Genomic DNA, 22,861 nt, shown 5'->3' on the forward strand with positions numbered 1-22,861 from the left:
GGCTTCCTGCACTGGTCACATGGTTGATGACATCACCATAGGGCCTTTAGATTTCTGCTGCTCTGCTATTCATTGGCTTCCTGCACTGGTCACATGGTTAATGACATCACCAAAGGTTCTTCTCCACCTCTTACTTTCTCAGGTAGCCATACAAGTGTAATTAGTGGGCGGGGCCTATCCTCCACTGCGGGCCCCCTTCCCCCAGGGGCCCCATAGCAGCTGCGTGGTCTGCCTCTATTGGAGGTACGCCACTGGTTTCACAGGTCCTTGTGAACAAGTTCACACTGACCACTGCGACCTTAAGAAAATCTGTCAGGCAGGGGAGGGCTGGCAGCCTTAGTCCTGGGGGGCAAATCCAGTCAAGTGGCCCATTTTAGCCTCACCCATTATTAAAAGCCCCTCCTATAATAGGCCACTCCCAACAAACACTGTACAGCTGACATTCTATAGTTGCGGCCTGTCTCTACACATCATACGGAGAGGGGAGGGCCTGTACTATAAACAGCAGGCTACAGCCAGGAAGCTCCTTCCTCCCCAGATCCTGCTCAAGGCCTGTGGTCCCCCCCCCCCCACCATCTGCCACCCGCCCGTGGCCTGCTGCCCCCTTTGGCCGTCCTCACCCAGCTCTGAATCCTCCTTCTGAAAATGGCAGGGTGAGGAGCCGGAGCATCTCCTCTCCTACATAGCGCCCCATACCTCTTACATCCAGTGATGTCACCTTCGTTGTAGACGTTCTCTTTCCTCATCTTCTCCATTCAGACCAGACCGCCATGATAATTTTTCAGCCATCTCCTGTCTCTGTTGACAAACAGACATTAGTTTCCCACATTTCCATCATCTTTACATTATTTGAACACCCTTTCCTGCCACCCCCAATACTATACTGCAGAAACAGTCCCCCTGGAAATATTACTACCACACAGATAGTGCCCCAATACTGTGCCCGCTGTGCCCCCAATACTATACTGCAGAGACAGTCCCCCTGGAAATACTACTACCACACAGATAGTGCCCCCTTCAACAGTTATTGGCACACAGTGCTCTAAAAAATAACTGCGCCCAGACACTAATAGTAAAAAGATAATGTCCCCCAAAAATAATTGTGCTAAGCTGATACTATGCCAGGGTGCCCCCAAAGTAACAGTGCTCCCCAAAATCCCACCAATAGAAATAATTCTCTGCCAGAGCACACTTAGTAGTAATAGTGCCCCTATAGTGCCCATACTAGTAATCATGTTTCTCATAGCCCCCCCAGTAGTAGTAAAGCTCCGCATAATACTCCCTATTCTCATTATACTATGACAGTACATATAATACCCCCGTTTAGTGCCCGCAGTTGAGCTAATGTCCCCATAATGTATGCCAGTATAAAATACCCCTATATAGTGCCCCAGTAAATGCCCTCATAGTGCTCCTCTCCCCCTTCCCCATAGTTTCCCTTATAACATGCCAGTAAAAAAAATTCCCCTTCTTAGTGCCCCCAGCAGATGCTCCTATAGTGCTCCTCTCCCCTATAATGTTCCAGTAAAAAATGCCCCTTCTTAGTGCTACCAGATGCCCCAATAGTGCTCCACTCCCCCATAGTGCCCCCAAATAATGCCCCATAGTGCCGCTCTCCCCTATAGTGCCTCCCATAATGTGCCAGTAAAAAATGCCCCCTTAGTGCCACCAGATGCCATAGTGCCCCCATAATGTGCCAATATAAAAAGGCCCCTTTAGAACCCCCACTTCCCCATAGTGCCCCCAAATAAGGCGCCTATAGTGCCAACAGATGCCCCATAGTGCCGCTCTCCCCTATAGTGCCCTCCATAATGTGCCAATAAAAAAAGCCCCTTTAGAGCCCCCATAAGGCTCCTCTCCCCATAGTGCCCCCAAATAATGTCCCTGTAGTGCGAACAGATGCCCCATAGTGCCGCTCTCCCCTATAGTGCCCTCCATAATGTGCCAATAAAAAAAGTCCCTTTAGAGCCCCCATAGTGCTCCTCTCCCCATAGTGCCCCCAAATAATGCCCCTGTAGTGCCAACAGATGCCCCATAGTGCCGCTCTCCCCTATAGTGCCCCCCATAATGTGCCAATAAAAAAAGCCCCTTTAGAGCCCCCATAGTGCTCCTCTCTACCATGGTGCCCCCCCATAATGTGCCAGTAAGAAATGCCCCCACAGTGCCCCCCCCCCCAAAAAATGGACAAGAAATAAATGCCGCCAGAGTGTCACCCCAAAAAAATGGGGCTGTAAGAAATGCCAGATGCCCCCATAGTGCCAGCTCCTCCCGCAAAGAAAAACAAAAAACACTAATACATGCCGCTAGAGCCGGCCGGCCTCTGATAGGCTGCAGGCATTAGTGCCTGCGGCCTATAAGAAGAATAGGTAAGGGAGACGCCTCTCCCTCCCCTGAGGACGGCGATACAGAAGAATATGGAGATGAGCAATTCCACAATGGAAGTGCTCATCTCCTACTGCCCCCCCGCCGCCGGTAACTAGAACCAGGGCCGCCGCCTGTGGTGATCGGTGGTGCGGCCCTGAGGAATTTAAAAAAATGAATAAATTATTTATTAAAAACGGCCCAGCGGTGGGCGGCGTGGGGGGCAATTGCCTCCCTCCCCCCCGTCCCAGCCCGGCCCTGCTGTCAGGTCCCATAAGCCTTATTAAGTGCAGTATTCCATGAATAGTTCTGCTGTCACTTGCTCCAGATCACTAACTTATATGAAGATACAAACGCCCATTTCCCCCTGAGCGCTCCCAAAAGCTAAGGCTGGAATATTTTGAGAGGACTAATGAGAGCTAAAGAATTTACTAAAAAAAACTCTCAATTAATTCCACAGCCAGTGTGTGACTGCAGAATGGGGGAACGGGTATGAGTATCAAATACAAATGACTGATCTGGAGTCAGCAGCAGCAGTACTATTCATTTAGTACTGTATTTATGAGGTCTTGCAGGGCCTGACAGGTTCACTTTAGCACAGAGAAACTGGATAATGCACAACAGTTAACAACACAGATTCCCAGGAGTAGGAACATTCTCCGCAAATCTGGCTCTAATCCCAAGAGCCAATCCTTCCCATACTTCCCTTCAATTTATTAATGTTCCGGGACTGAACTATCTCGGCCACATTGTAGGCCATGGGCCAAACAATCTCCTGCTATATGCTGGCCATTAGCCTTTCTCAGGCTAAGCTCAATTCAGAACTCTGAAAGACCCAGTTATTGACCCTCCCACAGGGCCAGAGTCTCTTACAACCCAACCGATCTTGGCTTCGTACAGGGTTGAGGTCTCTCAGAGCCCACATAGACCTCTCTCAGAATTGAGGATGGGGCATAGCTAAAGAGTAGAGTTGAGCGGACACCTGGATGTTCGGGTTCGAGAAGTTCGGCCGAACTTCCCAAAAATGTTCGGGTTCGGGATCCGAACCCGATCCGAACTTCGTCCCGAACCCGAACCCCATTGAAGTCAATGGGGACCCGAACTTTTCGGCACTAAAAAGGCTGTAAAACAGCCCAGGAAAGGGCTAGAGGGCTGCAAAAGGCAGCAACATGTAGGTAAATCCCCTGCAAACAAATTTGAATAGGGAAATGAATTAAAATAAAAATTAAATAAATAAAAATTAACCAAAATCAATTGGACAGAGGTCCCATAGCAGAGAATCTGGCTTCACGTCACCCACCACTGGAACAGTCCATTCTCAGATACCGGCACCCAGGCAGAGGAGAGAGGTCCCGTAACAGAGAATCTGTCTTCATGTCAGCAGAGAATCAGTCTGCATGTCATAGCAGAGAATCAGGCTTCACGTCAGCCACCACTGCAACAGTCCATTGTCATAAATTTAGGCCCAGCACCCAGGCAGAGGAGAGAGGTCTCGTAACAGACAATCTGGCTTCATGTCAGCAGAGAATCAGTCTTCATGTCATAGCATAGAATCAGTCTTCATGTCATAGCAGAGAATCAGGCTTCACGTCACCCACCACTGTAAGAGTCCATTTTCATAAATTTAGGCCCAGCACCCAGGCAGAGGAGAGAGGTCCCGTAACAGACAATCTGGCTTCATGTCAGCAGAGAATCAGTCTTCATATCATAGCAGAGAATCAGGCTTCACGTCACCCACCACTGTAAGAGTCCATTTTCATAAATTTAGGCCCAGCACCCAGGCAGAGGAGAGAGGTCCCGTAACAGACAATCTGGCTTCATGTCAGCAGAGAATCAGTCTTCATATCATAGCAGAGAATCAGGCTTCACGTCACCCACCACTGTAAGAGTCCACTTTCATAAATTTAGGCCCAGCACCCAGGCAGAGGAGAGAGGTCCCGTAACAGACAATCTGGCTTCATGTCAGCAGAGAATTAGTCTGCATGTCATAGCAGAGAATCAGGCTTCACGTCAGCCACCACTGCAACAGTCCATTGTCATAAATTTAGGCCCAGCACCCAGGCAGAGGAGAGAGGTCCCGTAACAGACAATCTGGCTTCATGTCAGCAGAGAATCAGTCTTCATATCATAGCAGAGAATCAGGCTTCACGTCACCCACCACTGTAAGAGTCCACTTTCATAAATTTAGGCCCAGCACCCAGGCAGAGGAGAGAGGTCCCGAAACAGACAATCTGGCTTCATGTCAGCAGAGAATTAGTCTGCATGTCATAGCAGAGAATCAGGCTTCACGTCAGCCACCACTGCAACAGTCCATTGTCATAAATTTAGGCCCAGCACCCAGGCAGAGGAGAGAGGTCCCGTAACAGACAATCTGGCTTCATGTCAGCAGAGAATCAGTCTTCATGTCATAGCAGAGAATCAGTCTTCATGTCATAGCAGAGAATCAGGCTTCACGTCACCCACCACTGTAAGAGTCCATTTTCATAAATTTAGGCCCAGCACCCAGGCAGAGGAGAGAGGTCCCGTAACAGACAATGTGGCTTCATGTCAGAAGAGAATCAGTCTGCATGTCATAGCAGAGAATCAGGCTTCACGTCAGCCACCACTGCAACAGTCCATTGTCATAAATTTAGGCCCAGCACCCAAGCAGAGGAGAGAGGTCCCGTAACAGACAATCTGGCTTCATGTCAGCAGAGAATTAGTCTGCATGTCATAGCAGAGAATCAGGCTTCACGTCAGCCACCACTGCAACAGTCCATTGTGATAAATTTAGGCCCAGCACCCAGGCAGAGGAGAGAGGTCCCGTAACAGACAATCTGTCTTCATGTCAGCAGAGAATTAGTCTGCATGTCATAGCAGAGAATCAGGCTTCACGTCAGCCACCACTGCAACAGTCCATTGTCATAAATTTAGGCCCAGCACCCAGGCAGAGGAGAGAGGTCCCGTAACAGACAATCTGGCTTCATGTCAGCAGAGAATCAGTCTTCATGTCATAGCAGAGAATCAGTCTTCATGTCATAGCAGAGAATCAGGCTTCACGTCACCCACCACTGTAAGAGTCCATTTTCATAAATTTAGGCCCAGCACCCAGGCAGAGGAGAGAGGTCCCGTAACAGACAATGTGGCTTCATGTCAGAAGAGAATCAGTCTGCATGTCATAGCAGAGAATCAGGCTTCACGTCACCCACCACTGTAAGAGTCCATTTTCATAAATTTAGGCCCAGCACCCAGGCAGAGGAGAGAGGTCCCATAACAGACAATCTGGCTTCATGTCAGCAGAGAATCAGTCTGCATGTCATAGCAGAGAATCAGGCTTCACGTCAGCCACCACTGCAACAGTCCATTGTCATAAATTTAGGCCCAGCACCCAGGCAGAGGAGAGAGGTCCCGTAACAGACAATCTGGCTTCATGTCAGCAGAGAATTAGTCTGCATGTCATAGCAGAGAATCAGGCTTCACGTCAGCCACCACTGCAACAGTCCATTGTCATAAATTTAGGCCCAGCACCCAAGCAGAGGAGAGAGGTCCCGTAACAGACAATCTGGCTTCATGTCAGCAGAGAATTAGTCTGCATGTCATAGCAGAGAATCAGGCTTCACGTCAGCCACCACTGCAACAGTCCATTGTCATAAATTTAGGCCCAGCACCCAGGCAGAGGAGAGAGGTCCCGTAACAGACAATCTGGCTTCATGTCAGCAGAGAATTAGTCTGCATGTCATAGCAGAGAATCAGGCTTCACGTCAGCCACCACTGCAACAGTCCATTGTCATAAATTTAGGCCCAGCACCCAGGCAGAGGAGAGAGGTCCCGTAACAGACAATCTGGCTTCATGTCAGCAGAGAATCAGTCTTCATGTCATAGCAGAGAATCAGTCTTCATGTCATAGCAGAGAATCAGGCTTCACGTCACCCACCACTGTAAGAGTCCATTTTCATAAATTTAGGCCCAGCACCCAGGCAGAGGAGAGAGGTCCCGTAACAGACAATCTGGCTTCATGTCAGCAGAGAATCAGTCTGCATGTCATAGCAGAGAATCAGGCTTCACGTCAGCCACCACTGCAACAGTCCATTGTAATAAATTTAGGCCCAGCACCCAGGCAGAGGAGAGAGGTCCCGTAACAGAGGATCTGGCTTCATGTCAGCAGAGAATCAGTCTGCATGTCATAGCAGAGAATCAGGCTTCACGTCAGCCACCACTGCAACAGTCCATTGTAATAAATTTAGGCCCAGCACCCAGGCAGAGGAGAGAGGTCCCGTAACAGACAATCTGGCTTTATGTCAGCAGAGAATCAGTCTTCATGTCATAGCAGAGAATCAGGCTTCACGTCACCCACCACTGTAAGAGTCCATTTTCATAAATTTAGGCCCAGCCCACAGGCAGAGGAGAGAGGTCCCGTAACAGACAATCTGGCTTCATGTCAGCAGAGAATTAGTCTGCATGTCATAGCAGAGAATGAGGCTTCACGTCAGCCACCACTGCAACAGTCCATTGGCATATATTTAGGCCCAGCACACAGGCAGAGGAGAGAGGTCCCGTAACAGAGGATCTGGCTTCATGTCAGCAGAGAATCAGTCTGCATGTCATAGCAGAAAATCAGGCTTCACGTCAGCCACCACTGCAACAGTCCATTGTCAGATATTTAGGCCCAGCACCCAGGCAGAGGAGAGAGGTCCCGTAACAGTGAATCTGTCTTCATGTCAGCAGAGAATTAGTCTGCATGTCATAGCAGAGAATCAGGCCTCACGTCACCCAACATTGGAACAGTCCATTGGCATATATTTAGGCCCCGGCACTCAGACAGAGGAGAGGTTCATTCAACTTTGGGTAGCCTCGCAATATAATGGTAAAATGAAAATAAAAATAGGATTGAATGAGGAAGTGCCCTGGAGTCCAATAATATATGGTTAAGGGGAGGTAGTTAATGTCTAATCTGGACAAGGGACGGACAGGGCCTGTGGGATCCATGCCTGGTTCCTTTTTATGAACGTCAGCTTGTCCACATTGGCTGTAGACAGGCGGCTGCGTTTGTCTGTAATGACGCCCCCTGCCGTGCTGAATACACGTTCAGACAAAACGCTGGCCGCCGGGCAGGCCAGCACCTCCAAGGCATAAAAGGCTAGCTCTGGCCACGTGGACAATTTAGAGACCCAGAAGTTGAATGGGGCCGAACCATCAGTCAGTACGTGGAGGGGTGTGCACACGTACTGTTCCACCATGTTAGTGAAATGTTGCCTCCTGCTAACACGTTGCGTATCAGGTAGTGGTGCAGTTAGCTGTGGCGTGTTGACAAAAGTTTTCCACATCTCTGCCATGCTAACCCTGCCCTCAGAGGAGCTGGCCGTGACACAGCTGCTTTGGCGACCTCTTGCTCCTCCTCTGCCTTGGCCTTGGGCTTCCACTTGTTCCCCTGTGACATTTGGGAATGCTCTCAGTAGCACGTCTACCAACGTGCGCTTGTACTCGCGCATCTTCCTATCACGCTCCAGTGCAGGAAGTAAGGTGGGCACATTGTCTTTGTAGCGTGGATCCAGCAGGGTGGCAACCCAGTAGTCCGCACAGGTTAAAATGTGGGCAACTCTGCTGTCGTTGCGCAGGCACTGCAGCATGTAGTCGCTCATGTGTGCCAGGCTGCCCAGGGGTAAGGACAAGCTGTCCTCTGTGGGAGGCGTATCGTCATCGTCCTGCCTTTCCCCCCAGCCACGCACCAGTGATGGACCCGAGCTGCGTTGGGTGCCACCCCGCTGTGACCATGCTTCATCCTCATCCTCCTCCACCTCCTCCTCATCCTCGTCCTCCAGTAGTGGGCCCTGTCTGGCCACATTTGTACCTGGCCTCTGCTGTTGCCAAAAACCTCCCTCTGAGTCACTTCGAAGAGACTGGCCTGAAAGTGCTAAAAATGACCCCTCTTCCTCCTCCTCCTCCTCCTGGGCCACCTCCTCTTCCATCATCGCCCTAAGTGTTTTCTCAAGGAGACATAGAAGTGGTATTGTAACGCTGATAACGGCGTCATCGCCACTGGCCATGTTGGTGGAGTACTCGAAACAGCGCAACAGGGCACACAGGTCTCGCATGGAGGCCCAGTCATTGGTGGTGAAGTGGTGCTGTTCTGTAGTGCGATTGACCCGTGCGTGCTGCAGCTGAAACTCCACTATGGCCTGCTGCTGCTCGCACAGTCTGTCCAGCATGTGCAAGGTGGAGTTCCACCTGGTGGGCACGTCGCATATGAGGCGGTGAGCGGGAAGGCCGAAGTTACGCTGTAGCGCAGACAGGCGAGCAGCAGCAGGATGTGAATGCCGGAAGCGCGAACAGACGGCCCGCACTTTATGCAGCAGCTCTGACATGTCGGGGTAGTTGTGAATGAACTTCTGCACCACCAAATTCAGCACATGCGCCAAGCAAAAGAAGTGCGTCAAATTGGCTAGTCCCAGAGCTGCAACGAGATTTCGCCCATTATCACACACCACCAGGCCGGGCTTGAGGCTCACCGGCAGCAACCACTCGTCGGTCTGTTGTTCTATACCCCGCCACAACTCCTGTGCGGTGTGGGGCCTGTCCCCCAAACATATGAGTTTCAGAATGGCCTGCTGACGTTTACCCCGGGCTGTGCTGAAGTTGGTGGTGAAGGTGTGTGGCTGACTGGATGAGCAGGTGGAAGAAGAGGAGGAGGAAGCCGAGAAGGAGGAGGTGGTAACAGGAGGCAAAGAATGTTGCCTTGCGATCCTTGGCGGCGGAAGGACGTGCGCTAAACAGCTCTCCGCCTGGGGCCCAGCTGCCACTACATTTACCCAGTGTACAGTTAGGGAGATATAGCGTCCCTGGCCGTGCTTACTGGTCCACGTATCTGTGGTTAGGTGGACCTTGCTACAGATGGCGTTGCGCAGTGCACACTTGATTTTATCGGATACTTGGTTGTGCAGGGAAGGCACGGCTCTCTTGGAGAAGTAGTGGCGGCTGGGAACAACATACTGTGGGACAGCAAGCGACATGAGCTGTTTGAAGCTGTCTGTGTCCACCAGCCTAAATGACAGCATTTCATAGGCCAGTAGTTTAGAAATGCTGGCATTCAGGTTCCAGGGATCGAGGGTGGCTAGGTGGGAATTTACGCTTTCTCTCAAATGTTTGTGAGATGGAGAGCTGAACGCTGCCGTGTGACATGGTTGAGATGCTTGGTGACGGAGGTGGTGGTGGTGTTGGTGGTACATCCCCTGTTTGCTGGGCGGCAGGTGCCAACGTTCCTCCAGAGGCGGAGGAAGAGGCCGAGGCGGCAGCAGCAGAAGAGGCCGAGGCGGCAGCAGCAGAAGAGGTAGCAGGGGGAGCCTGAGTGACTTCCTTGGTTTTAAGGTGTTTACTCCACTGCAGTTCATGCTTTGCATGCAGGTGCCTGGTCATGCAGGTTGTGCTCAGGTTCAGAACGTTAATGCCTCGCTTCAGGCTCTGATGGCACAGCGTGCAAACCACTCGGGTCTTGTCGTCAGCACATTGTTTGAAGAAGTGCCATGCCAGGGAACTCCTTGAAGCTGCCTTTGGGGTGCTCGGTCCCAGATGGCGGCGGTCAGTAGCAGGCGGAGTCTCTTGGAGGCGGGTGTTCTGCTTTTGCCCACTGCTCCCTCTTTTGCTACGCTGTTGGCTCGGTCTCACCACTGCCTCTTCCTCCGAACTGTGAAAGTCAGTGGCACGACCTTCATTCCATGTGGGGTCTAGGACCTCATCGTCCCCTGCATCGTCTTCCACCCAGTCTTGATCCCTGACCTCCTGTTCAGTCTGCACACTGCAGAAAGACGCAGCAGTTGGCACCTGTGTTTCGTCATCATCAGAGACATGCTGAGGTGGTATTCCCATGTCCTCATCATCAGGAAACATAAGTGGTTGTGCGTCAGTGCAGTCTATGTCTTCCACCGCTGGGGAAGGGCTAGGTGGATGCCCTTGGGAAACCCTGCCAGCAAAGTCTTCAAACAGCATAAGAGACTGCTGCATAACTTGAGGCTCAGACAGTTTCTCTGATATGCATGGGGGTGATGTGACAGACTGATGGGGTTGGTTTTCAGGCGCCATCTGTGCGCTTTCTGCAGAAGACTGGGTGGGAGATAATGTGAACGTGCTGGATCCACTGTCGGCCACCCAATTGACTAATGCCTGTACCTGCTCAGGCCTTACCATCCTTAGAACGGCATTGGGCCCCACCATATATCGCTGTAAATTCTGGCGGCTACTGGGACCTGAGGTAGTTGGTACACTAGGACGTGTGGATGTGGCAGAACGGCCACGTCCTCTCCCAGCACCAGAGGGTCCACTAACACCACCACGACCATGTCCACGTCCGCGTCCCTTACTAGATGTTTTCCTCATTGTTATGGTTCACCACAACAACAAAAATATTATTTGGCCCAATGTATTGTATTCAAATTCAGCGGGATATAAATTTGAGGCCTAGTATTTAAGCGCTGGGTGACCGGTATGGATTTAGTGACAGAATTAGACTTGGAAATGCACAGTAGCGTGTGTGTGAAGTTATTCTGAATGACCCTATGTGCACCTTGAATATTATATACCCTTTTAGGGATAGATTTCAAATAGCTCTGATATAGCAGAAACCACTAAATTATGAAATTGCTAAATTGGGAATTGTATTTCAACCCAGAACAAAAAATGTGCTTTTACGGACACTAAATAACTTTCCCAGCCACAACAGTAGAGCGGTAACGACAGATTTAGCGGGATATAAATTTGAGGCCTAGTATTTAGGCGCTGGGTGACCGGTATGGATTTAGTGACAGAATTAGACTTGGAAATGCACAGTAGCGTGTGTGTGAAGTTATTCTGAATGACCCTATGTGCACCTTGAATATTATATCCCCTTTTAGGGATAGATTTCAAATAGCTCGATATAGCAGAAACCACTAAATTATGAAATTGCTAAATTGGGAATTGTATTTCAACCCAGAACAAAAAATGTGCTTTGACGGACACTAAATAACTTTCCCAACCACAACAGTACAGCGGTAACGAGAGATTTAGCGGGATATAAATTTAAGGCCTAGTATTTAGGCGCTGGGTGACCGGTATGGATTTAGTGACAGAATTAGACTTGGAAATGCACAGTAGCGTGTGTGTGTGAAGTTATTCTGAATGACCCTATGTGCACCTTGAATATTATATACCCTTTTAGGGATAGATTTCAAATAGCTCTGATAAAGCAGAAACCACTAAATTATGAAATTGCTAAATTGGGAATTGTATTTCAACCCAGAACAAAAAATGTGCTTTGACGGACACTAAATAACTTTCCCAGCCACAACAGTACAGCAGTAACGAGAGATTTAGCGGGATATAAATTTGAGGCCTAGTATTTAGGCACTGGGTGACCGGTATGGATTTAGTGACAGAATTAGACTTGGAAATGCACAGTAGCGTGTGTGTGAAGTTATTCTGAATGACCCTATGTGCACCTTGAATATTATATACCCTTTTAGGGATAGATTTCAAATAGCTCTGATATAGCAGAAACCACTAAATTATGAAATTGCTAAATTGGGAATTGTATTTCAACCCTGAACAAAAAATGTGCTTTAACGGACACTAAATAACTTGCCCAGCCACAACAGTACAGCGGTAACGACAGATTTAGCGGGATATAAATTTGAGGCCTAGTATTTAGGCGCTGGGTGACCGGTATGGATTTACTAACAGAATTAGACTTGGAAATGCACAGTAGCGTGTGTGTGTGAAGTTATTCTGAATGACCCTATGTGCACCTTGAATATTATATACCCTTTTAGGGATAGATTTCAAATAGCTCTGATATAGCAGAAACCACTAAATTATGAAATTGCTAAATTGGGAATTGTATTTCAACCCAGAACAAAAAATGTGCTTTGACGGACACTAAATAACTTTCCCATCCACAACAGGACAGCGGTAACGAGAGATTTAGCGGGATATAAATTTGAGGCCTAGTATTTAGGCGCTGGGTGACCGGTATGGATTTACTAACAGAATTAGACTTGGAAATGCACAGTAGCGTGTGTGTGAAGTTATTCTGAATGACCCTATGTGCACCTTGAATATTATATACCCTTTTAGGGATAGATTTCAAATAGCTCTGATATAGCAGAAACCACTAAATTATGAAATTGCTAAATTGGGAATTGTATTTCAACCCTGAACAAAAAATGTGCTTTGACGGACACTAAATAACTTGCCCAGCCACAACAGTACAGCGGTAACGACAGATTTAGCGGGATATAAATTTGAGGCCTAGTATTTAGGCGCTGGGTGACCGGTATGGATTTAGTGACAAAATTAGACTGGGATATGGCCAAAAAATAACCACACTATTGCTGGTTAAATGCACTTGGTGTGACAGCTTGACCAACCACACTACTGAGGGTTAAATGCACTTGGTGACGGGCGCAGCTTGCCCCTGATGTAGTATATGGCCAAAAAATGAACAGACTATTGCTGGTTAAATGCACTTGGTGTCACAGCTTGACCAACCACACTACTGAGGGTTAAATGCACTTGGTGACGGGCGCAGCTTGCCCCTGATGTAGTATATGGCCAAAAAATGAACAGACTATTGCTGGTTAAATGCACTTGGTGTCACAGCTTGACCAACCACACTACTGAGGGTTAAATGCACTTGGTGACGGGCGCAGCTTGCCCCTGATGTAGTATATGGCCAAAAAATGAACAGATTATTGCTGGTTAAATGCACTTGGTGACGGGCGCAGCTTGCCCCTGATTTAGTATATGGCCAAAAAATGAACAGACTATTGCTGGTTAAATGCACTTGGTGTGATAGCTTGACCAACCACACTACTGAGGGTTAAATGCACTTGGTGACAGGCGCAGCTTGCCCCTGATGTAGTATATGGCCAAAAAATAAACAGACTATTGCTGGTTAAATGCACTTGGTGTGACAGCTTCACCCTGATGTAGGCTTTAGCCAAAAAACAACCACACCATTGAGGGTTAAATGCACTTGGTGACAGGCGCAGCTTGCCCCTGATGTAGTATATGGCCAAAAAATAAACAGACTATTGCTGGTTAAATGCACTTGGTGTGACAGCTTCACCCTGATGTAGGCTTTAGCCAAAAAACAACCACACCATTGAGGGTTAAATGCACTTGGTCGCAGCTTGGATGCACTTGGTCGCAGCACCGCACAAGACACAAAATGGCCGCCGATCACCCCAGAAAAAAGTGACTGACAAACGGTCTGGGCAGCCTAAAAACAGTGAGCAATTGAGTATCAGCAGCTCAATGATCCACAGCTGCAGATCGATCAATTAATCAAGTGCTTTGGAGGAGTTAATCAGCCTAATCTCGCCCTACTGTCGCAGCCGCAACCTCTCCCTACGCTAATCAGAGCAGAGTGACGGGCGGCGCTATGTGACTCCAGCTTAAATAGAGGCTTGGTCACATGGTGCTCTGGCCAATCACAGCCATGCCAATAGTAGGCATGGCTGTGACGGCCTCTTGGGGCAAGTAGTATGACGCTTGTTGATTGGCTGCTTTGCAGCCTTTCAAAAAGCGCCAAGAAAGCGTCACAAAAGCGCCAAGAAAGCGACGAACACCGAACCCGGACTTTTACGAAAATGTCCGGGTTCGGGTCCGTGTCACGGACACCCCAAAATTCGGTACGAACCCGAACTATACAGTTCGAGTTCGCTCATCCCTACTAAAGAGTCATGGGCCCTGGTGCAAAAGTTTAACTTGTGCCACCCCTTTCCCAGGCCAACTTCTCTTCACACCAGGTGGTAGCTGCTGTTCCCTCTAAACCTTTGTATCTAGTGAGCAGGGCAGTTAGGAACCTGGCCACTATTCCATATATGCCAGACATTACAGAACCTTATAAAATATTGATATAAATACACCATACCCTAATAATTAGCTATAAAGCAGTTAATGTCAGTATACCTGATGGTCTAGGGCAGTTAAGTGCTGAACATCAGCATAGTTGGTGGGATAGGGTAGAGAGGAGGATAATGTAAAGATCCCTGGTTCAGTGTAAGGATCCCTGGTCTTTGGAAGAAATGGGTTAATGTAAGGTACCCTGGTGGTTTTAGAGCAGTTGGTTGAAGAGGTTACTGTCAGCATAAGTGGTGGGCCAGGGCAGTGAGGATACTGTGAGGATCCCTGATGGAGGGCTATGAAAGATTTAATGCTGCATACTTGGTGTCCAGTGGTCACTCACTTCTCCTGGCTCCAGCATTGTCCTGGGTGTAACTTCCTGTTCCTTCACTGCAGTGACCAGAACGATGAATTTCAGGAGAGGTTAGAGAGGACTCTATAGCTGTAACTGTATGGCTGCGCAGTTCTCTTTATGTTCAGGGTAAAACTGGTCTGCTTTGCATAATTAGCATTATGAGATCGGGGGGGGGGGGGGGGGGTTCATTTTCCCCCTTAGGGCTTGATTGCAACTGGGGGGCTTCAAACAGATGATCAGGTGGGTGTGTCGGGAGTTGGACCTCCACGATCAGATATTGGTTACCTGAGGATAGGCCATCAATATAAACTCCTATAAAAAACTTTAAAGTTTGTTCCAATAAACTGGATCCCTTCATTTAATCTAACAACTTGTGCCCCAACAGTTTGGAAAGTTCAGGGGTAAGAGGGGACATTCCTGTACTATGCGACTGGAGATGCTGAACACTTTGGAGGTTGTTGTCACTAAGACCAAGTGTCTAATCAGACCACACCTGTAATCCTGACACATCTGCCTGAAACATAACTGCATGCCGAGTTTTGCAGCAATTCGATATTTCTATCAGGGTGTGGTATGTTTTTTTGTCTGAGAATATTAGGCCTCTTTCACACGAGCAAGTTTTCCACATGGGTGCAATGCATGAAGTGATCGCATAGCACCTGCACTGAATCCTGACCCATTCATTTCAATGGGTCTGTGTACATCAGTTCTGCGTTACGTGAGAATCGCAGCATGTTCTATATTCAGCGATTTTCACACAGCCCTGGTCCCATAGAAGTGAATGGGGCTTCAGTGAAAAACGCATTGCATTGCAACCTTCCTTTTCTTTATCCAGATCTGTCAAACTAGATTTAGGCTACTTTCACACTGGTGCGAATCCATCATAAATCTGCACAGACGGATCCGTTCAGATAATATAACCACATGCATCTGTTCAGCACGGATCCGTTTGTATTATCTTTAACATAGCCAAGACGGATTTGTCTTGAACACCTATTGAAAGTCAATGGAGGACGGATCCGTTTTCTATTGTGTCATAAAAAACGGATCTGTCCCCATTGACTTACATTGTGTGTCAGAACGGATCCGTTTTGCTCAGTTTCGTTAGACGGACACCAAAACGCTGCAAGCACTGAACGGTAGCAAACTGATGCATTCTGAGCAGATCCTTTTCCATTCAGAATGCATTAGGGCAAAACTGATCCCTTTTGGACCGCTTGTGAAAGCTCATGACGGATCTCACAAACGGAAAGCCAAAACACCAGTGTGAAAGTAGCCTTAGGTGGAGTACTGTTGGAAAATGAATGTGCTTCCCCAGTTACTTTGCTTCAAACCCTGCCAATTTGTATCCCTTGAGAATTCCTTCTCAAGCTAAATTGTCCCTTTTCTAAATTTACATGGGCTGATAAATGTTCATGCTTGACCAAAATAACTCTTCTCAGGTCAAAACCCAAAGGGGACTCATCATTCCCTAATTGTATGGCTTTTTTCTTGGCAACATGTATGTCACATATATTAGATTAGCTTAACTCTATGAGATCCCATCTTTGGGTCCAATTTGAAAGTGACAACGCTACTATACCCCCAACAGCCATTCCTTGGCTATCCAAATTGTCTAATGATCTTCCACCACCATCCACTAGCCAGGTTGAACATGTTGAACATCTGCCAGCCATGCCTTCCTAGTCAATATGCAGAGCATCACCAGGCTTGACATATGTTGGTTTCCTTCACAATGGAATCTGGCTAAGCTGTGTAGCGTATCACCAGCTGTTGACACCCTCAAAGTATCCTCCCAGGCTGTGACCATTAACAGAACCTGGCTTGTCACAAGCGAGAATCAATAACATGGCATACACCCAACAAGGCCACCAAAAATCCCAATGTGAGCAGGACAACTCTTTCATAAGTTATCCACTAGCCCACATGAAGAGTGTGGCATTTCTATCCCATTTGAAAAGGGCCAATGCTGTGTACTTCCCTCAATTATGGATTCTGGGGCTGTCTCCTACCATAGCGCCGTATTGGAAAGGAGTTCTCTGAGCTATTTATAAAAACAGTTCTTTTTAAGGCCCTGTGGAAGATCATTAGGTTAATCCACCCGGGTCCCAACCAGATGTGTGCGCTTTTTTTGTTCAGCCGCATTTACTACTAAGCAGCTGAACAGGAAAGCCCATGAGCAGGAAGTGGAGAGTAGCGGGAACCAGAGTAACAGCCAAACAGGTGCAGCGGAGGATCAGTAAGGTGATTGCTGACTGTTCATGTGCAGTACCCCAGACCTGAGGGTATCTGCAAAGCTTTGTTATTTTTTTTGTAATGTTTGTAATGTTATATCATGTCTGCACTGTACACCAGCATGTGAGGTATGTTTGGCATAGGGATGAGACTAACCACCCCATTCCTCGCCTCTTGGTAGAAATGGGCTGGTTCTCCTTCCTGTCACTCCTCACAGCTAGTACTGTGTGGGTGAGGAAATGTGTCCTATTGCTTCTGCGCCAAAGACCTTAGGGACCTGAGAACAAGCTCATCTGTGAGACTACTACTCCAAAGAGACTGAAGAATCCAAAAACTACAGATATTCCACAAAGCTGCAACTTTACAGTCAGCAGTGTAATCAGCAGCTATAGCTATTCAGACTTTGCTGCAAGTGAGGAATTAAGGCTCAGACACCATTCACCTTAGATTACATCCAGGTCAAGCAAACTCAAAAGCCTTTACTACAACATAGACACCTACAACCACAAGCGGCAGCACACAACTCTTAGCCAGAAGTTCAAGAGAGAGACATCATCAAGATAGCACATCACAAGTGTCATTATCTGCCACCTTGTCAGCCACCATACCTCATCCTCTGGGGATAGACATTGCACTTTGTGCCTACCACTGCTTGATGTACTACAACTTTTTTGCACTAAGTCAAGAGAGAGTTTTATACTTCTGAACTGATTCCTTAAACCACCATTTCACTGCACCAATACCCAGGGAGCAACTGCCTGAGAGAGTAAACCGTGACACATCATCTCATCAGGGTCTCTACCACTCCCAGAATCTGTACCGGCTCCTCAGGGGCTCACTGCACATGCACCGATCCTTTGAGCAAGGGACACAGGAGCATCCAGTAGTTGTTTAGAACCTGGGCCTATGAATTAAACCTGTTAACAATGGAGTCTTGGTACATTATTTGTAGCTAATGAAAACAGAACAGTCTGCCAACAAGGTGGGCAGCAAAACAGAGCACTCAGAAACAAAATGTCATCATTTCTCAAACACTAGACCCACCAAGACTTCTTTACCACTTGTTTGAGATGTCAACACCAGACTAGAAGTTAACTCCTAGAAACTGTTCTCAAAGAAGTGTCCTTGTCCTGGGAAAAATCAGTGCCGATTGTTAGTTTTGCTTTTTGACAAGCGGTCTTGGAAAGTATTAGGAAAATTACACAGATCTTACTTTATAGCAAACATAATTACTTAGATGTTTGCTGAGTTTAGCACATACTTACATTAGCGCTGGTGTGGACAATGTCATATTTTTATTGCACCCCACTGAGCCAACATGCTGAGAAAAAGTCCTCTTTTTTTCGAATGTCATTTTCTTGACCTCAATGAAGGGCATTGTATCATTTGTAAACCTATCTAGAAATGTGGCCAGTCTCTTCTTAATGCATCCAGACATTTTTCTATCGACCTTGAAAGAAAAGGACCCACATTCATGAGAATGAAAAAAAATACACAAACATAGTCGTCAACATACATACTGAAAAAATGTCCATTAATGTATATGATAATTCTAATATCCCTCAGTCATGGGAAGGTCTACACAACTGAATTGGATTTCATAGCTGAAGTTATGGCTAATGGTATGCGAGAAGGCAAAAGAAAAAAATTTATCTTGGTTCTTAAATTGGTTTTCCGAGTAAAAACTTGTTTTAGCTGCCCTAAAGGGCATCTGTCAGCAGATTTGTACCTATGAACTATGTAACACTGGCGCTTGTACTAATAAATATATCTATCTGTCGCTGCGGTACCGCTGCAATACCGCTATTGCTGCAAATAATCTAAAACATAAAAAAATTCAAATAGGTCCTGCGCGACTCTAACCCCACACCTATTAACCACTTCAGCCCCCCTAGCTTAAACCCCCTTAATGACCAGACCACTTTTTACAATTCTGCACTACACTACTTTCACGGTTTATTGCTCGGTCATGAAACTTACCACTCAAATTAATTTTACTTTCTTTTCTTCTGGTGGTATTTCATTGCTGCTGACATTTTTACTTTTTTTGATATTAATCAAAATTGACCGAAATGTTTGCAAAAAAATAAAATTTTTCACTTTCTGTTGTAAAATTTTTCAAATAAAACTCAATTTCTATATTAATTTTTCTCAAAATGTATTGTTCTGCATGTCTTTGATAAAAAAAAATGCAATAAGTGTATATTTATTGGTTTGGGTAAAAGTTATAGCGTTTACAAACTATGGTGCAAAAAAATTAATTTACGCACTTTGACTTTCTGAGCACCTGTCATGTTTCCTGAGGTTCTACAATGCCCAGACAGTAGAAACACCCCACAAATGACCACATTTCAGAAAGTAGACACCCTAAGGTATTCGCTGATGGGCATAGTGAGTTCATGGAAGTTTTTATTTTTTTTCACAAGTTAGCGGAAATGGATTTTTTTTTTCTTACAAAGTCTCATATTCCACTAACTTGTGACCAAAAATAAAATTTTACATGAACTTGCCATGCCCCTCACGAAATACATTGGGGTGTCTTCTTTCCAAAATTGGGTCACTTGTGGGGTATTTATACTGCCCTGGCATTTTAGGGGACCTAAAGCGTGAGAAGTAGTTTGGAATCCAAATGCGTAAAAAATGCCCCGTGAAATCGTAAAGGTACTCATTGGAATTTGGGCCCCTTTGCGCACCTAGGCTGCAAAAAAGTGTCACACATGTGGTATCGCCGTACTCAGAAGAAGTAGGGCAATGTGTTTTGGGGTGTCTTTTTACATATACCCATACTGGGTGAGATAAATATCTATGTAAAAGACAACTTTTCCCATTTTTTTTATACAAAGTTGTCATTTTACAGAGATATTTCTCTCACCCAGCATGGGTATATGTAAAAATACACCCCAAACCACATTGCCCTACTTCTCATTAGTACGGCGATACCACATGTGTGACACTTTTTTGTAGCCTAGGTGCACAAAGGGGCCCAAATTCTAATGAGTACCTTTTAGGAGGGCATTTTTAGGCATTTGGATTCCAGACTTCTTCTCATGCTTTAGGGCCCCTAAAATGCCAGGGCAGTATAAATACCCTACATGTGACCCCATTTTGGAAAGAAGACACCCCAAGGTATTCCGTGAGGGGCATGGCGAGTTCATAGAAGTTTTTTTTTTGGCACAAGTTAGTGGAAAATGATATATATATATATTTTTTTCTTACAAAGTCTCATATTTCACTAACTTGTGACAAAAAATAAAATTTTACATGAACTCGCCATGCCCCTCACGGAATACCTTGGGTTGTCTTCTTTTCAAAATGGGGTCAATTTACTGAGATATTTCTCTCACCCAGCATGGGTATATGTAAAAATACACCCCAAAACACATTGCCCTACTTCTCCTGAGTACGGCGATACCACATGTGTGACACTTTTTGGCAGCCAAGATGTGCAAAGGGGCCCAAATTCCAATGAGTACCTTTAGGATTTCACAGGGCATTTTTACGCATTTGGATTCCGTGTGGAGTATGGTGAGTTCATGTAAGATTTTATTTTTTGTCACAAGTTAGTGGAATATGAGACTTTGTAAGAAAAAAAAATATATATCAATTTCCGCTAACTTGTGCCCCAAAAAAATTATCTTCTATGAACTCGCCATGCCCTTCAAAAGTGATCTTTATAGCGCCGCAGCGGTTTTACGGTGTTTTTGCAGTGACCAGAAAAAAAAAAATTCTGTCACTGCGGTGGGGCGGACTGAACGCAAGTGTACGCACAAGATCAGGCCTGATCGGGCGAACACTGCGTTTTTTGCCTATAGAACATGTCCTATTCATGTCCGCAATTGCGGAAAGCACATTGCCGATGTCCGGGTTTTTCGGATCCGTGGATCCGCGGATCCGCAAAACACATACGGACGTCTGAATGGAGCCTTACAGGGGGGTGATCAATGACAGGGGGGTGATCAGGGGTTAATAAGGGGTTAATAAGTGACAGGAGGGGGTGTAGTGTAGTGTGGTTATTGGTGCTACTTACAGAGCTGCCTGTGTCCTCTGGTGGTCGATCCAAGCAAAAGGGACCACCAGAGGAACAGGTAGCAGGTGTATTAGACGCTGTTAACAAAACAGCATCTAATATACTTTTTTAGGGTTAAAAAAATTGCATCTACAGCCTGCCAGCGAACGATCGCTGCTGGTAGGCTGTAGATTAACTTCTCAGCCGCGCATCGCTGTGAACGCGCGCATGGGTGCGTTCACGCGAAATCTCAGCTCTCGCAGGATGACACGCCGATGCGTCCAGGAGTAATAACCCGGCCGCCCGCAGGACGCATCCCTGCGTTAGGCGGTTGGGAGAAGGTTAAGACACCTTAGATAGAGGTATACGTGCATACACAGCATAAAAAGCAAGTATGTAACTTACTGAGCTCCGCTGTCAATAGCCACCCATATTGCTCCTCTCTTGTATACTGGTGCTTCCTATCGGGGTTGGATAAGAGGTTCTATGCCTCAGGCATCCGTACTCAGCAAGTGACATTACTAGGCACTCTGAGCACAAGTAAGCGGATAGGATCTAGAGTGGTGCCACCAGCTGGGGCACACTCTTTCTTATACTAGTTGATAGGACCTCTTTTCCCACCTCGATAAGAAGCACCAGTATACAAGAGAGGAGCAACACGGGCAGCAAGTGACAGCGGAGCTCAGTAAGTTATATACTTGGTTTCATGCTGTGTATGCATGTATACCTCTATCTAATGTGTCTTAATAGGTGTGGGGTTAAATTTGTACCTATGACACTGGCTGACCTGTTGCATGTGTGTGGTTGGCAGCTAAAGGCATCTGTGTTGGTCCCATGTTCATATGTGCCTGAATTGCTGGGGAAAATTATGTTTTAATATATGCAAATGAGCCTCTAGGAGCAATGGGGGCGTTATCATTACACCTAGAGGTTCTAGTCTCTCTGCATCTGCTGACCCCTCTGTACTTTGATTGACAGGGCTGGGCAGTAAAAACATCATCACACCTGCCCATCAATCAAAGTGCAGAGGGCGTAGCATTTGCAGAGAGAGCAGAGCCTCTAGTTGTAATGGTCACGCCCACATGGCTCCTAGTGACTCATTTTCATATATTAAAACATCACTTTTCTAAGCAAGGCGGGCACATGGGACCAACACAGATGCCGTCAGGTGCCAACAGCCAGTTTCATAGGTACAAAATTGCTGACGGATGCCCTTTAAATGTATTGTCCAAAGCTACTTACAGTAGATGGCTGCGCTAGCGTTCTGATCTGACAATATGCTGCTTTCACCACTGTTCATGTGTCCATACCTCGATCCTAGGTCATCAGTGTCCAGTGGTAAAGACCACTTGCCCCTACCTTATTATGATAGACATGTCCCCAATGGTTGGAGCATAACAGCATCATGTGACCATGATACCTCAGCTCCCTATCTTCTCCTTTTCCCTTTCTCTCTGTGTTTCCTGTATGTGCGCTTTGCAGTAAAGCCAGATAAAGCACCCACATCCATTGTTTTCTGCTACTGAGATCCACAGTACATTATCTAATGAACCTAGCTGCCTAATGGAAGCAAATTTAAAGAATACGGTACACATTTGATTTTGACTATGGGTCTGCTAATGTATTGATGCATACCAGAGGGAGACCTGTAGCAGAGGAAGGGGCTTGGACAGTGTGGAAGAGTCGAACAGGAGAATGTGTGTAGGAGAATTTTTTTTAAAAAACACACGCCCTGTAACATGCACAGGATAATCAGACCCGCCCACTAAATAGACGTGGCACTGAACAATGGCGTGCTATGGTCATGTGACCCGTATCGAAAGCAGTTGAGCGGTGCGCCTGATCACCTAAGTTTCCATCCACATATAAGCAGTCCTGACATTGCAACAAACTTTTTAGCTGCAAAAGCCATTTAAATTAGAAAAAAATCTATAAAAAATATATTACAGATATTTATTTTTAAAATGTAATCTACTGTGACACCAGATATGAGTGGTGGCACTGGGCACTGGCAGTAGTTGGCACAGTACACGTTGTAGGCCTGACACACA

This window comes from Bufo gargarizans, chromosome 6 (genome assembly GCF_014858855.1).
Source record: "Bufo gargarizans isolate SCDJY-AF-19 chromosome 6, ASM1485885v1, whole genome shotgun sequence".
Lineage (NCBI taxonomy): Eukaryota > Metazoa > Chordata > Amphibia > Anura > Bufonidae > Bufo > Bufo gargarizans.